The following is a 15,000-nucleotide window of genomic DNA, read 5'->3' as shown; positions in this document are numbered from 1 at the left end:
TCCTCATGGAAATGTTGGCAAGAAAATGACGAGAGAATCTGATGCAAGAATGAAGAGATGTTGGAGCTTTTGAGTTTAATAATAATAATAATAATAATAATAATAATAATAATAATAATAATAATAATAATAATAATAATAATAATAATAATAATAATATCCTTCATTTCAGCTCAGGGCCAGAGAATCAGGAATGACCTGCTTACCATATGTTAAAGCAAAGAAGCTTAAACAACTCTGAGGGTAACTTTCTCAGGTCTTATCAACCTCATTATATATAAAGATAGATAAAGCATATTTGTACATAACTGCGTATACGAACTGGTTTTCTTATCATGATCTTGAGTACTGGGCCTGTAGGAGTAGGTGCCTTCTTTCTTTTAATCTTTAATAGAGACTTGACTAGATGAAGATCGCGAGAGGCATTGAAGACTTGGTCTGAAAAACCAGCCACGCCACAACATCAAACGCAATCCCCTGCAGAACTGAGAAAGACATTCCTGTACCTTTACAGACACAGATAATTCGGCTTCCCGTTTGATAGGAAGAGGATTTCCTTTCATACCAAATTCTCCTATACCTCTGGTCTCCTCCTGGTTGTGAATTACGAAAACCATGCAAAGAAAACAGAGAAGAAAACTCCAGGACAAACAAAGAAGACACGAATACAAAAAACAGAGGGAATGTACGTGAATACTAAACTACTGCCGCCATCCATACAGGCATCTACATTTCGTCAATGACGGGCAGAGGAAAAAAAATCCAGATAAATCCTATTAATCAAACGCAGAGATCAAAAGTTTAATATGTTTACAGTGCACTGAAAATATCTGCCAGTGCATAAATCAAATGGCCTCCCTAAGAAGGGAGATATTGTAGCCATTCCGAATGCCAATAATAAGATAAAATCAGCATACAGCATCCATTTATTACCGCTCAGGTGAGGACAAAAGCCCGCGACGTGAGGGGTATATATCTAGGGCACCGTAGGTAAGTATGGGATAGAATGTGACCGTAAGGGACGACGACAACCCACGTGATTGAAAGGATGGCTGAGGCAAGACAGGTGTTGGCAATGGGTGATCGAAAGGAAGTACTCATATACCGACGGTGGCGTGGGGGATTCCTTGGGTGTACTGTCCGTTATTGGTGAGGGAGGGAGGGGGGGGGGTGGGGGACTGCTTCCTAGTCAATCAGGCCTGCGGGGATCTGTCGGCCATCTTGTAGCCAGGACGTTGTGGTGAGAGGCCCCTGGAGATGAGGTGGGACGGTGGCGGTAGTGGAGGCTTAGACAGCGGTCATCGTCGGTGGGTTCCCTCCCACCCATTCCTCTCTCTCTCTCTCTCTCTTTCTCACTCACACACTCGCACACTCTCTCTCTCTCTCTCTCTCTCTCTTCCCCTCTAATACCTTCCTTTAAACCCCCAGGCCAGCCACCCACACCCCTCCGCCGGAGGACCATTCAGTTACTCTTTTCCGGCGTCGGCGAGGAGACAGGCTCCTCTCATCGACTCTCTCTCTCTCTCTCTCTCTCTCTCTCTCTCTCTCTCTCTCTCTCTCTTCTCCACTTCTTCCTCTCCTACTTTCGTAGGTGTATCAGCAACTTTGCATTTGAAAATTCTTTGTTCATTACTCTAACAAAAAAGTACCGTCCATCATTACGTAACTGAACATCGACTTCATCCATCAGTCGATGGCAGAAACTTTCTCGCGTAAGAAACATTTAACAAACTACTTACAAGTCATCTGAGCGTATGTACAGACCCCGTCTCCAGTCAGTGATAAAAAGAGGCGCATAAACGCAAAAAGAAAAAAAAAAGCAAGACATTCAATAAAAAAAAGTCACTCAAAGACACTAAACAGAGAAACAAGGAAGCAGCGAGGAATGATTTCCAGTCCGGTTGAAACAAAGGAGAAACCCATCCGGCATTCCAGCCACCTGTATTCCCGTCAAGCTTATACGCCTCCGCCTCCTCCAGCACATTCCCACCTCCCCCTCCCCTCCCCCATTCCACTCGCACGAGTCTACGTCCATCCGTCCAATCCCCCCCACTGCCCCCCCAACCCCCGCTCCCCTAAGCGGAAGGTTTCCCTAGGCAGAGTCGCATTTAATATGATGGTCAGTCTTAGCCGAGACTGGAGGCTTTACAAAATGGCGGGGAGTCTTCGTTCGGCCATCTAGTGCCGCTGGAAACCACGTCTGGGGGAGTGGGAGGTTAGTGGGGAGAGTAGGGGAGGGGGTATGAATGGGATTGGGGGCCATTGGTATAGAAAGGTGTATCTTCGAAGGTTGGGATTCAGGGCTTCTGGTCGACTCACAAAAGACGGGAGGGGGGATGAGAGGTGAGGGGTGGGGTGTTGGGGGAGGAGGGGTGAGAGAGAAAGGAGGATGAAGGGTAAGGGAGACAGACAGAGGTGAGAAGCTTTACCTGGATGACTATAGGATACTTGGGGAGGGGGTGGAATAAGAGATTACCTACCAGATCAAAGAGTATGGCAGACCAGTTTTGTACCGTTGATTTATTTCAGAATTTATTATATGTATATGAATATATACATATATATAATATATAGTTATATGATAGACAGATATATATATATATATATATATATATATATATATATATATATATATATATATATATATATATATATATATATGTAATGTATGTATGTATGTGTGTGTATCTGTATGTATTTATGCATTTGTTGACACTACAGTATATATATCAATATAAAGACTATAAACAAGTTGGTCATAATATGAGGGCTCAAGAGACTTGACTCTGTTTTTAATATATTTTCCGAACAATGAAACTTGACAGTTGCATCTTAACTCATATTTACTTCACTTACTGTGCATCTGGACCCCGATCTGCTTACCGTTCTGTAATCTCAGGCTTTCATTTACCTTCATAAACATCAGGCATCCAACATTTCCTTATAAAATATCCGTTCATGCTGAAATTATTTCTTCGTATCATTGCAATGACACATTTCTTCTTCTATCTTTTTTCATACTGACCTTATTAACAGTAAAAGTTTTTTCATTCTTCTACAAGAGGTACCATAGCATAAACTTGAAGCTGTTATAAGAACTGGAGGGGCTTTTTGATTCTATACAAGTGGTTCTCAACCAGGGGGGAATTTCAGAGTTTCAGGGGGGGGAATTGTGACCACAGATTGGCAGACTCAAACTGCCTCTAGGGCCACACAAAACGCAGTGTGCATCGGTCCGCTCTACTGAGAGGTCACGCTTTGCTTTCTCTCCTCTAGCCAGTGGGTTTGTGTTAGTATTTTGTTATATTATTTGGAATGCACTTTTTGAGGCAGACGATTTTGGAAAGGGGTGGGGGTGGGGTAATGATCTTCTGACATATGGTGAAAGGGTGCATGGGCCAAAAATGGTTGAGAACCTCTGCTCTATACTATAAGATAACCTGACACGTTCCCTACTTTGGGAAGTCCTTAAATATACTCTACAGTCAGCAATATCTAATTCTTATCAGAATGTCTTCTTTACCAGTCCACTGGAGTTAAATCTCCATCTTAAAAATTACATCCGTGTAACACGCAAATATATATATATATATATATATATATATATATATATATATATATATATATATATATATATATATATATATATATATATATATATATATATATATATATATATATATATATATATATATATATATATATATATATATATATATATATATATATATATATATATATATATATATATATATATATATATATATATATATATATATATATATATATATATATATATATATATATACATATATGTATTACATATATATAATATATATACATATATACCCACTGGCTGTCTATTATTTATTTTCTCTAAGTACTGATGCCCATGTGGCTCCAGCACATGTGTGTGTGTGTGTAATTGTGTACATGTGTTTCCAAGGAAATGTGAGCATAAGGGATATGCACCAATATCACATATCTCTCATAATATTTTGAAAAGGTTTCTAAGGAGTTGGTTGCTTGAGTCTTCTAAAGACATTGCTCCACCGTACAGCTCCGAATCCTTCGATAAATGTCATGCACAGCTTCAGTTGCTCATCACATCTCCTCGCAGATTCGAAACAGTTTGTTATCATAGCGAACGTCGTTTGTTTTATAAACACTGGTGATCACCCCAAAGAGTAACCTTCATTCCCATTGTCATGAGAAAATTCGGGCTTTGAGATCAGTTTAGTTCAACGAAATATGTGTGTTTGATTATATGTAAATACATTCAGGTATAAACCTACCATTAAATAAACAAGCTTCAATTTGATAAATGCAACACGCCAAGAAGATGCCATATAATTGAGCTTATTTCCAAAGGAACGACACAAGTTCGATCTTAAAACTCCTTACTTTTAACTTACGTAAACTTCTACCAGTCAGGATCTTCATTAGCAGACGTCACTATCCCATACCTCTTTAATCATTGAATTACCAAATGTTCCAAGTAAACACTTCGTAATTATTATTATTATTATTATTATTATTATTATTATTATTATTATTATTAGTATTATTATTCGGTAGACGAAACCTATTCATATGGAACAAGCCCACAGGGCCCACTGACTTGAACTTCAACCTTCCAAAGAATATGTTGTTCATTAGGAAGAATTAAGAGGATGTAAAGTGAAATGCAGAAAGAAGAGATCCCACTTATCAAAAATGAAAAATAAATAAATTTATAAATATAGATTAAGATAAAAAAGGGTGCTAAAATGGAAGAAGAACAGTATTAGGGTAGTAAAGCATAGCATTTCCGCTTGACCTCCTGAAGTTACAATTGCAAGGCTTCCTCTGGGAGGCTGTTCCACACAGTCCATCGGTGTGAGGAATGAAGGAGCGGCCTTTCTTCACCTTCCAAAGGAAAACTATAAAATCATAAAAATGCTGAGGCGAGTCTTATATCAGATATAAATAATTCAGAAGACTAACAACATATATGTGTTACTGCAGGACGAAATAAAGAAAAAAAAAGTAAGTACTTGGAGATCCTTTTACCTCTTATCACTGATGAAGACCACTAGATGCAAATAACCATTAATTGTTCAGTTATTCTAATAAAATTTTAATGTAATCAACTCACAGAAATAAGCTGAACAAACTGAAAAAGATTTACACATGTCAAAATTGTTAAGACATTTAGGCATTCTTATGCATATTGCACCTGCATGGTCGATATCAGCATGACGAACTCAAAGATTTTGTAATTACAACAGCTTGAAATTGACCAAAAACTCCCAAAACTTTGATTGACCTTTGAAAAACTTTAAAAGCAAGTGTATGATACATTAATTTGAAACAAAATACATAAGACACCAAATGATAGTCTGACCTTGAATTACCAGTGCCACAGAAGGAGAAAATAGAGAAAAAAAAAACAGCAAATGATCGTTTGTAAAACCAAGTCAATCGAAGAGTAAATCCGTTCCAGACATAATCCAAAGTATCCTATTAAAAGGATTATCACGAATTTTGAAAAACTCCTGATGCAACACATAATCAGATATACACGGGGACAGCTCTGACGTACCAGAGAACAGTCGTATATTATCTTAATGGACAAGCGTATAGACATCATATAAATACTCATATGCATATAAATACCTGATTGCTTTAGGTGATAAACTTAAACTTCTCCTTTCACACCACTTCAGCAATCTTACCTCTCCCTTCAAAACACGATTAATCCCACATCCTGCACAGTTCTCATCACTCACAGAATTCTTTCCCCACACCACACGCACCTCACCCTCGGAAGATTAGTCTTGACATTCTTCCGTTAATTGTTTCATCTTTAATGACTTCATTATGTCTGGACGTCAAGCAATCTATTTCATATACCCAGTCCTTCTTTGATCTAAACTCTAAAGCCTTGGTCGCGAGCTGATTTTCTCGCTTCCTCTCAACTCACACACAAAGTCACCAAGATATTAAATTGCCATTACCATTCAGAATTCTCATTCTCTTTTATAGTCCAACGGCTCCTAAGGATGTACAATTACGCCACTTTTTTTTTACAGGCGAGTTAATTTTTTCATCACTCTCTGTCACTTCTCATACTATCTTTGGAATCTTTCCTTGTATACATTTATTTTCTTGTGCATTCTTCCATTGATTGGTTACTGTCTTATGTTATAGCCTTTCATGAGAATAATTACACAATTATATGTATGAAGGTTGAAAATATAAATAATGTGAATTATTACGATGTAAGCCAACACAATAAGCGAAGACTGAAACTGTAAGTAACAATCTATCTCTTTATGAAGTTAAGAGGGTGTTGTGGCTACTATAATTACGAACAGAAACATTACAGAAATACACGCTCGATGAATAAATGAATACGAATAGAGCATTTAAACATAATATATATATATTGCGTGCAATAATACTTCAGACGTGTTTCATGTCTCTGGGGTTGCGAATTTCTCTCATACCCTGTGAAATATAATTACTGTATATATACTGTACATACTGATATATATATATATATATATATATATATATATATATATATATATATATATATATATATATATATATATATATATATATATATATATATATATATATATATATATATATATATATAACACGATGCGCTCCACTGTGAATCAGTAAGGAAGAGAGGAAATAAAGGCTTGTGTAAGGCGAAAGTAATGTGATGAAATAATATTGTATTTCCCATTTTCCTCCGTTTTAGCTTTCGTTATAATAGTGGAGTATATCATCACATCTTTGAAGCTAAGAAAAATACAATTTCATATATAGAAATATATATATATATACATATATATAATATATACATATACACATATACATAATAATATATATATATATATATATATATATATATATATATATATATATATATATATATATATATATATATATATATATAATATATATATATATATATATATATATATATATATATATATATATATATATATATATATATATACTCAGATATGTACACTGTTTATATACATTAGGACCTGATGTACACGAAGCCTCATTCTGAGATTGCAGGGTGCAAATCACCCATAGGAAATCAGTACTTTGATGATTGCACCGCTATGTAGAGAGACTTTTAATAAAACAAGTTTTGGATACTTCGGGGTCTCTAAAACAGCTAAAAATAATTATTCATAACTATCAATTCCAGAACGACATCTTTGGTCAAGTCTGAAAAATAATTTCGTTACTGCGCTTGCCATAGACCATACTCAATTCAATGCATGACTGACACTTGCAATATTTTGGTTTCAAGGTAACAAAAATAAGATAGGAAAGAGTAAGTGGTAAAATCTCAGTTGATAAAGCAACAGAAACGAAAAGTTATTTACATAAAATTAATAGATATGAAAAGATAACATTAACTGATGACAGATATCTAGAGAATGGATGATGATTTTATATATTAGTAACCGGAACATAATATTATGAGTGTGTTGAATAAAGTAAATTACCTATTAATTGTAATATTAATGGTTTTCATAATGGCAGTAAAGTATGGGTTTGAACATGTACACAGGAGAGTTCTTTTGGTTCAAGGTGGTCCTAAGACAAGGGTGTGTTATTGACCCACTACTTAAATTAATATCTTTATGGATGGAGTAAGGCAAGTGGTTAAAAGGACATTTCATGTAAATGCAAAGCTGTTGTATCAGAAAATGGATCTGGTACAGCGGTTAGTGTCATGGCATGCCACTCAGATGTCGCGGGTTCGCGTCTCCCCCGGGGCGATGAAAAATAACTGGCTCTGTATCATGATCAGTTACTGCTGTAGTGTGGGGGTCTGCGGTGGGAGGTTGAAACCAACATTCTTTGGAAGCTTGAATTTCAAGTCAATGACCCCTTTGGCGTGCTTGTTCCATGTGAATAGGTTTCACCTCCTGGAATAATAATAACAATAATAAGAGAATGGCTGTTTGCACAAGATACAGTAGTGATTGGAAGTAGTGAAGCGAAGCTGCAGCGAATAGTGAGAGTTTGATAGTGTTTGTAAGGAGAGACAGTTGAGAGCAAGGGTAAGCAATAGTACAACTGTGATGATAAGAAGAAGTAAGCTGGATGCATGAATGTTAGTATGAGTGTCTGGAGTACTGATGGACAATGGTAAGATGAGAGAAGTGGAAAGTCACGGGAGAGATGAAACAAGGAAACCACAGTAGACTGAAAAGAGACTTCAATTGATCGTTGAGCCAATTTCCCTTTACGGAAGTGATGTTTGGATGTCAAATGTTTATGAAAGAAAAATGGTGAAGCGTTGAGATGAAGCTTTCCATAATTCATCTCCTGAGACTATTACAGTCGAAGGATTCCAAAATGAAAGTTTGCACAGTGCTGCAATGGTGTATTAAATGCATGTACAAATTTTGACATCTGTAATACGGGTGGGATACCCATCATTATATAAGAAATCTTCAAACTGAATTCATTATTCCCTTAGAGGGAATCGTGATGAATATCAATTTTATAAAATATATTTAGTAGTGTTTACACCGACGCTTTTGTTTTTCATTGTGTAAGAAAAAAATTATTAAAATGATGACGAGGCAGTAGAAAAATAAAGAAAATCATCAACAGTAACAGAAAAAAGTAATAATGAAAATAATAATAATAATAATCTCTCCTTGGTTTTCCGTTTCTTTGCGATACTAGATATCTGGTTTAAAAAACGTAGCTAATTTTCCGAGCGATTTCCTCTGATAATGATTCACATCTAAAACGGAGGCATAAAAAACGTAAAACTATGTATATTTATAAACGTGATTTAATAATGTATTCCTATGTCTCTTTGGCATGATGGACTTAAATATCTGTAGAGTTATGTTTACCATCTACCTTATTTTCATCAGTAAATTTCAAACCTGCGCAACTACCCAGTGGGGGAGAGAGATGTGGGTCGGGTAGGAAGCAGATACCAACCGTTGTATAACAAAAACTGACAAATATTAATACCAAGAAACCTGGTGCCAGTGAGGGAGACAGATAAATTCTATCTTTAATGAAATTATGCCATTAAGTCACATATAAAACAGTCCTTAAAAACAACGAATATTCTTTTCTTCTGTTATGAAACTATAATTTCTTTGATAAAAAATAATAATCAACATTTTCATCATCATCATCATCACAAGTTAAGACGTTAAAAAATCATGTATTTATAGTGTCAGTATTTCACGGCATGAAAACTACTGAAACAGCAAGATTACGTTGCCAGTACAAAATTAATTCAACAAAAATGGCACATCTCAAATATTCCTCTATGAAAACAGCGTCATAAACAAATGCAAATGAAGCGAGTACAGCCAATTGAAAACACTGGAGAAGTTTGAAATAAAAACACGTGGTTTAAGAAGCAACAACTTTTATTCTTTAGACAAAAAATATATAAATTAATAAACAAACCATCACATGCCTAGCAATGAAGAATCATTTGTCAGTTAGGAGGAGGCAGAAGTCAGATCAATCTCAGTGCTAAATGTGCAATTGTGTACTTCCATGGTAACGAAGGACTCCGGGGCCACTTACCTAGAAAGAAATAAGAAAAAAATTCAGTGAAAATCAAATCATGCACTTAAAATTACAAGATGAAATTTAAACTGCAATTAATTTTGTGATGGCTGATTATTCATGATGCACATCGTCATACATGTAAACACGCATTAAATATATATATATATATATATATATATATATATATATATATATATATATATATATATATATATATATATATATATATATATATATATATATATATATATATATATATATATATATATATATATATATATATATATATATATATATATATATATATGTATGTGTGTGTGTGTGTGTGTGTGTGTGTGTGTGTGTGTGTGTGTGTGTATGTATGCATGTATATATATACAGTATATATATAAATATAATTCAACAGAGACAGTATGTATGAATGTATTTGCCTTAACTGAATTAATTAAATTTCAACGACAGATGATCAGGAGCCTAACATGTACTGAACAGGATAAGTGTTTGTATACATTGACCGAATAGTAAAAAACTAAGTGTGAGACAATATATATGAGACATATATATATATATACACATATATATGTATATATTTACATGTATGTATGCATGTATGTATGTATATATATACACACACAAGGACTTCAATTCGGTCCCGATCTTTCCTCCCTATTTTACCACAATACCACACTTGCGTTTCCCTCTCACCCTCTCAGAGAAATGGATCTTTTCTACCCCCAGGGAAGCTCTGGCACGCTTCCAAACAGACAGGCAAGCAGGCAGGCAAGCAAGCAAGCAAGCAAGCAAGCAGGAAGCCTTCATGACATACGACTTAGCAACGGCGAGTAAATTCACTTCCTAATTATAAGCTAATTAACTGTATACTTATTTAATTAAGGAAAATAAATGAAGCAGTATCACTTTATCATTTCAGTTCCTGAAGCAGCGGGCAGATGCGCACAGCATCGGCACAGCAAAACAAAAAAAAAATGCAAAGCAAGACTGTTTTTATTAAGAAATTAAGTTACTGCAAGAAATGGCTGGATCAAGTAAATAGTTGCCGGAAAAGACAGAACGCAAATCAGCGTGATGCATAATGTGCATCGTCGTTTCGCCATTTTGAAATGAAATATCTGTATCATCAATAGAAAATTTAATTATATATATAATCCCCAATTACGTGTGATTGCAATTGAATGTGTATTACTGCCTCAGACAATATCATTCATTACTAACGTGATCACCATCTAGATTATTTTTATGATCATAATAGTAATTCTTATTATTGGATTCAAAAAAGAACTTTTAAACCTACAGTTCCTGAGCTTAAAATTGTTTCAATAAGGGACGAGAGAACACGTAAATGAGGAACTTGTAAACATTAGACAGTGATAAATATAACTTCCAAGAAATACTGTAGCAGTTGACAAACTCTGGCTTTATTTAGTTAAGGAATGCCGGCAAACTGAGATCATATATACAAACTTTATCAAGAATTATAACGCCTGGCATCAAACACGTAAGCAAGGAGTGTGATATCTATACTCTTAATGTGCTTGGAATTTCAGGAATTCCTACCTGGTGTTCTAAACTAACAATTGGTCGTAGTCTGGGAAATAATTACTAGAATATGATTTTCATGCGGCACTTTTTATTATTATTATTATTATTATTATTATTATTATTATTATTATTATTATTATTATTATTATTATTATTATTTCAGCGGATGAAACCTATTCACGAGGAACATACACACAGCGCCCATTGAATTGAAATTCAAGCTTCCAAAGAATGTTGGTTTCAGACATCAAAGGTGAGATCATTAAAATTGTTATCTGCATATACCAAAGGTGAGATTATTGAAGTGTCTTCCTGATTCTTCTGCGTAGCCATTGCCGAAGTTTGCCACTTCTCCTACCTCCTAATCAATCTTAAGTAACATAAACGACAAAATGGAAAAAATTAAATTTTCTAAAAATTTAGTTCGCAAACTACCACAAGAGCTTATGTGCCTCGCTGTTGAACTTCTCGGTTCCAGAGGTCCTTTATTCCTCACAATGTTGGCTGTGGAACAGCCTTCCAGAGGGTGTCGTGCGGTTGGAACTTCAGAAGTTCAAGCAAAAATGCAAGGCATTACTACGCTAATACTATTCTTCCTGCATTTTAATAATTTTTTATCTATATCTATTTATTATTTTTTTAATAAATGGGATCTGTTGTTTCTGTATTTCCCTTTACTTCCTCTTACTTCTTCCTAGTGAACACTACATTCTTTGGAACTTGAATTTCAAGTCAATGGCCCCTGCAAGCTTGTTAATAATAATCAATAATAATAATAATAATAATAATAATAATAATAATAATAATAATAATAATAACAATAATACCCATGATAGTTCAAAGAACATATAGAACTGAATTTCAGGAATGAAAAGAAAAAGAAGGAAACACCAGTCGGCAACGCTGAAGTCGGCATCTCAGGAATATACCAATAAATCCAGGGGTTTGGAATTTCAGTTGGAGAAGAGCAAGAGACACGGTTTCCGAGGTTTTAGAAAGGAAAGTGACGTGAATAGGAAAGCCTGTTTGATTCTAAAATCTCCCTTTCTCGTAGCAACGTCAACCTTCCACAAAAATGGGGATGGTTCCTTAAATAATTATGTATGGAATAATTGCTAATTCTGAGTAACCCACGAGTTGTATTATTATTATTATTATTATTATTATTATTATTATTATTATTATTATTATTATTATTATTATTATTATTATTAGTCAGTAGATGAAACATATTCATTTTGAACAAGCCCACCAAAGGGGCCACTGACTTGAAATTCAAGCTTCCAAAGAATATGGTGTTCATTAGGAAGAAGTAAGAGGAAGTAAAGAGAAATACAGAAAGAAGAGATCCTATTTATCAAAGAAAATTAATTAATAAATAGATAAATACATAAAAAAAGTGTTAAAATGGAAGACGAATAGTATTAGGGTAGGAACGCATTACATTTTCGTTTGAACTTCTGAAATATTTATTATAAAAATATAAAGTAAACGTGAGGTTTTTTTTATTTACTCATTATATGTCCAGGTGAATGGCTGTTCACGAGAACAGCTTTTTCCAGAAACCAATCATGCAGTGAGCAGTGGAAAAAAAATGTACATCTGACAAATTTATCATTTCTTTCAAAGAAAAGTTGAGAAGGGTGAAAACAAAAACAAGAAATCTAGATTTCCATATTTTGACAAAGACATCCTGTCGGAACTTGAACAACAACTGTCATCATCATAAGGATAAAAGGCACAGCCCACAATACTGTTCTATTACCATCTAAATTAACAAAACTTGAATTATTAATTTATTAATTTTTTCCTTTTTAATATGCGAGATCTCTTCTTTTGCATTTCCCCTTACCTCATCTTACTTCTTCCTAATGAACACCATATTCTTTGGAAAATTGAATTTCAAGTCAATGGCACCCGTGGGCTTGTTCCATATGAATAGGATTCATCTTCTGAATAATTATTATTATTACTATTATGATTTTGTTAAGTAACCCAGTGGAAAATGGAACTGTCCTGAGGAAAACAGAATAATTCTCACGGGGATGATACTAAAGAATATGAGCTCAAGTGTTACCAAAACAAATATGCAAAGAATTGCTCAAGAGAAAATATCAGGTGATCAAACACACAGAGATCAACAGAAAATTAAAATTTAAAGATGACTGGTTCCTTATGACGGGGGGAGAGAGAGAGAGAGAGAGAGAGAGAGAGAGAGAGAGAGAGAGAGAGAGAGAGAGAGAGAGAGAGAGAGAGAGAGAGAGAGAGGAGGCGTCGGTTGTGATGGGGGCGGCTGGTGAAAATTATTATCAGCAAATGAAATCGGAACTAGTAGCACTGATCTGAGGCAATACAAAGTCTTGACCACCAGTGATAGATGATCACAGCAAATATTGCAGTTAATTTAGAGCAACGGAAAGAACAATTTATGTACGTACATACACACACACACGCATCTATATATATATATATATATATATATATATATATATATATATATATATATATATATATATATATATATATACATACATACATATACACACTGATTATATATATATATATATATATATATATATATATATATATATATATATATATATAATATATATATATATATATCATATATATATATGAAACTAAAGCTGAACAACTTGAACACTATCCATTGCATGACCTTGAAAACCTGGAACATCCTTTTTACCAGGAATTCTAAACACCATAGGGGTAGGGTTAAATTACACTCAGCTGATTCACTGTGTCAAATATATCTATGGAAAGGAATAAAAAAAAAAGAGAGAGAGAGAGAGAGAGAGAGAGAGAGAGAGAGAGAGAGATCGCAGTGATACACCAGAGATTACATAGGACGGTAATATACTTTGGAGCTCATTAGTGCATTTAACTACTTAAGTTGCTGGCAGAAATTGGGTCGATCGCCTCATTCATCCCTTTTAACTAATTTGTACGTCTATCCTATTAAATGTGATTTGATTGGCCGTTAGGGAGCGACTGATTCGTGAGCGTTGACAGTACTACGACCAAGGTGAATGAATGCGAGTTATCACAGAATTTACGGCCACTGATCACATTACTATCATTGATGCGGGTGTTTATTTCATCATTTAATGGTGATGGAATCGCAAATCTATATGACATGCTTTCCACGAAGATTTATTTGCTTAAGTTTTTTTCTAAAAAAATCCCAATGGTTGTGGAAAGATGAGAAGAACATTTTGGAAGTAAAATATATTTATAAAAAAAAATCCCATACAGGGATCAAATTTCCAACAAAAAATTCCTAAAAAAAATTGAATCTTCTTAAAATGACTTCCCAAATCATTTAATCTTGAATGGTTTGAAAATGCGACACACGTTTTAAAATGAAGTAATAAGATGTTAACCTAATCCAATCAAATTTCACTAAACTTGCAGTATGTAGAATCATAAGTTTAAGATACTCATAAGTTCAGATATCCCACATCATATGGAAAGGCAAAGATTGAAATAACTGTTTGAGTTAAACTTTATAAGAAAATGGCTTAGCTGTAATAAAGCAAATACATTTTCAATGGCGGGAATAAAACTCTCAAGAGAGAGTCGGTGAATGTAGGATTTGCTGAGAATGGGAAAGACTTAACTCTCTGACGCCATCAGTTCATAGGTGAGAAGAACTTTGTGTAATATATATATATATATATATATATATATATATATATATATATATATATATATATATATATATATATATATATATATATATATATATATATATATATATATATATATATATATATATATATATATATATATATATATATATATATATATATATATATATATATATATATATATATATATATA

This window comes from Macrobrachium rosenbergii, chromosome 46, assembly GCF_040412425.1.
Source record: "Macrobrachium rosenbergii isolate ZJJX-2024 chromosome 46, ASM4041242v1, whole genome shotgun sequence".
NCBI classification, from domain to species: domain Eukaryota; kingdom Metazoa; phylum Arthropoda; class Malacostraca; order Decapoda; family Palaemonidae; genus Macrobrachium; species Macrobrachium rosenbergii.
Note: the sequence above shows the minus strand (reverse complement) of the source record.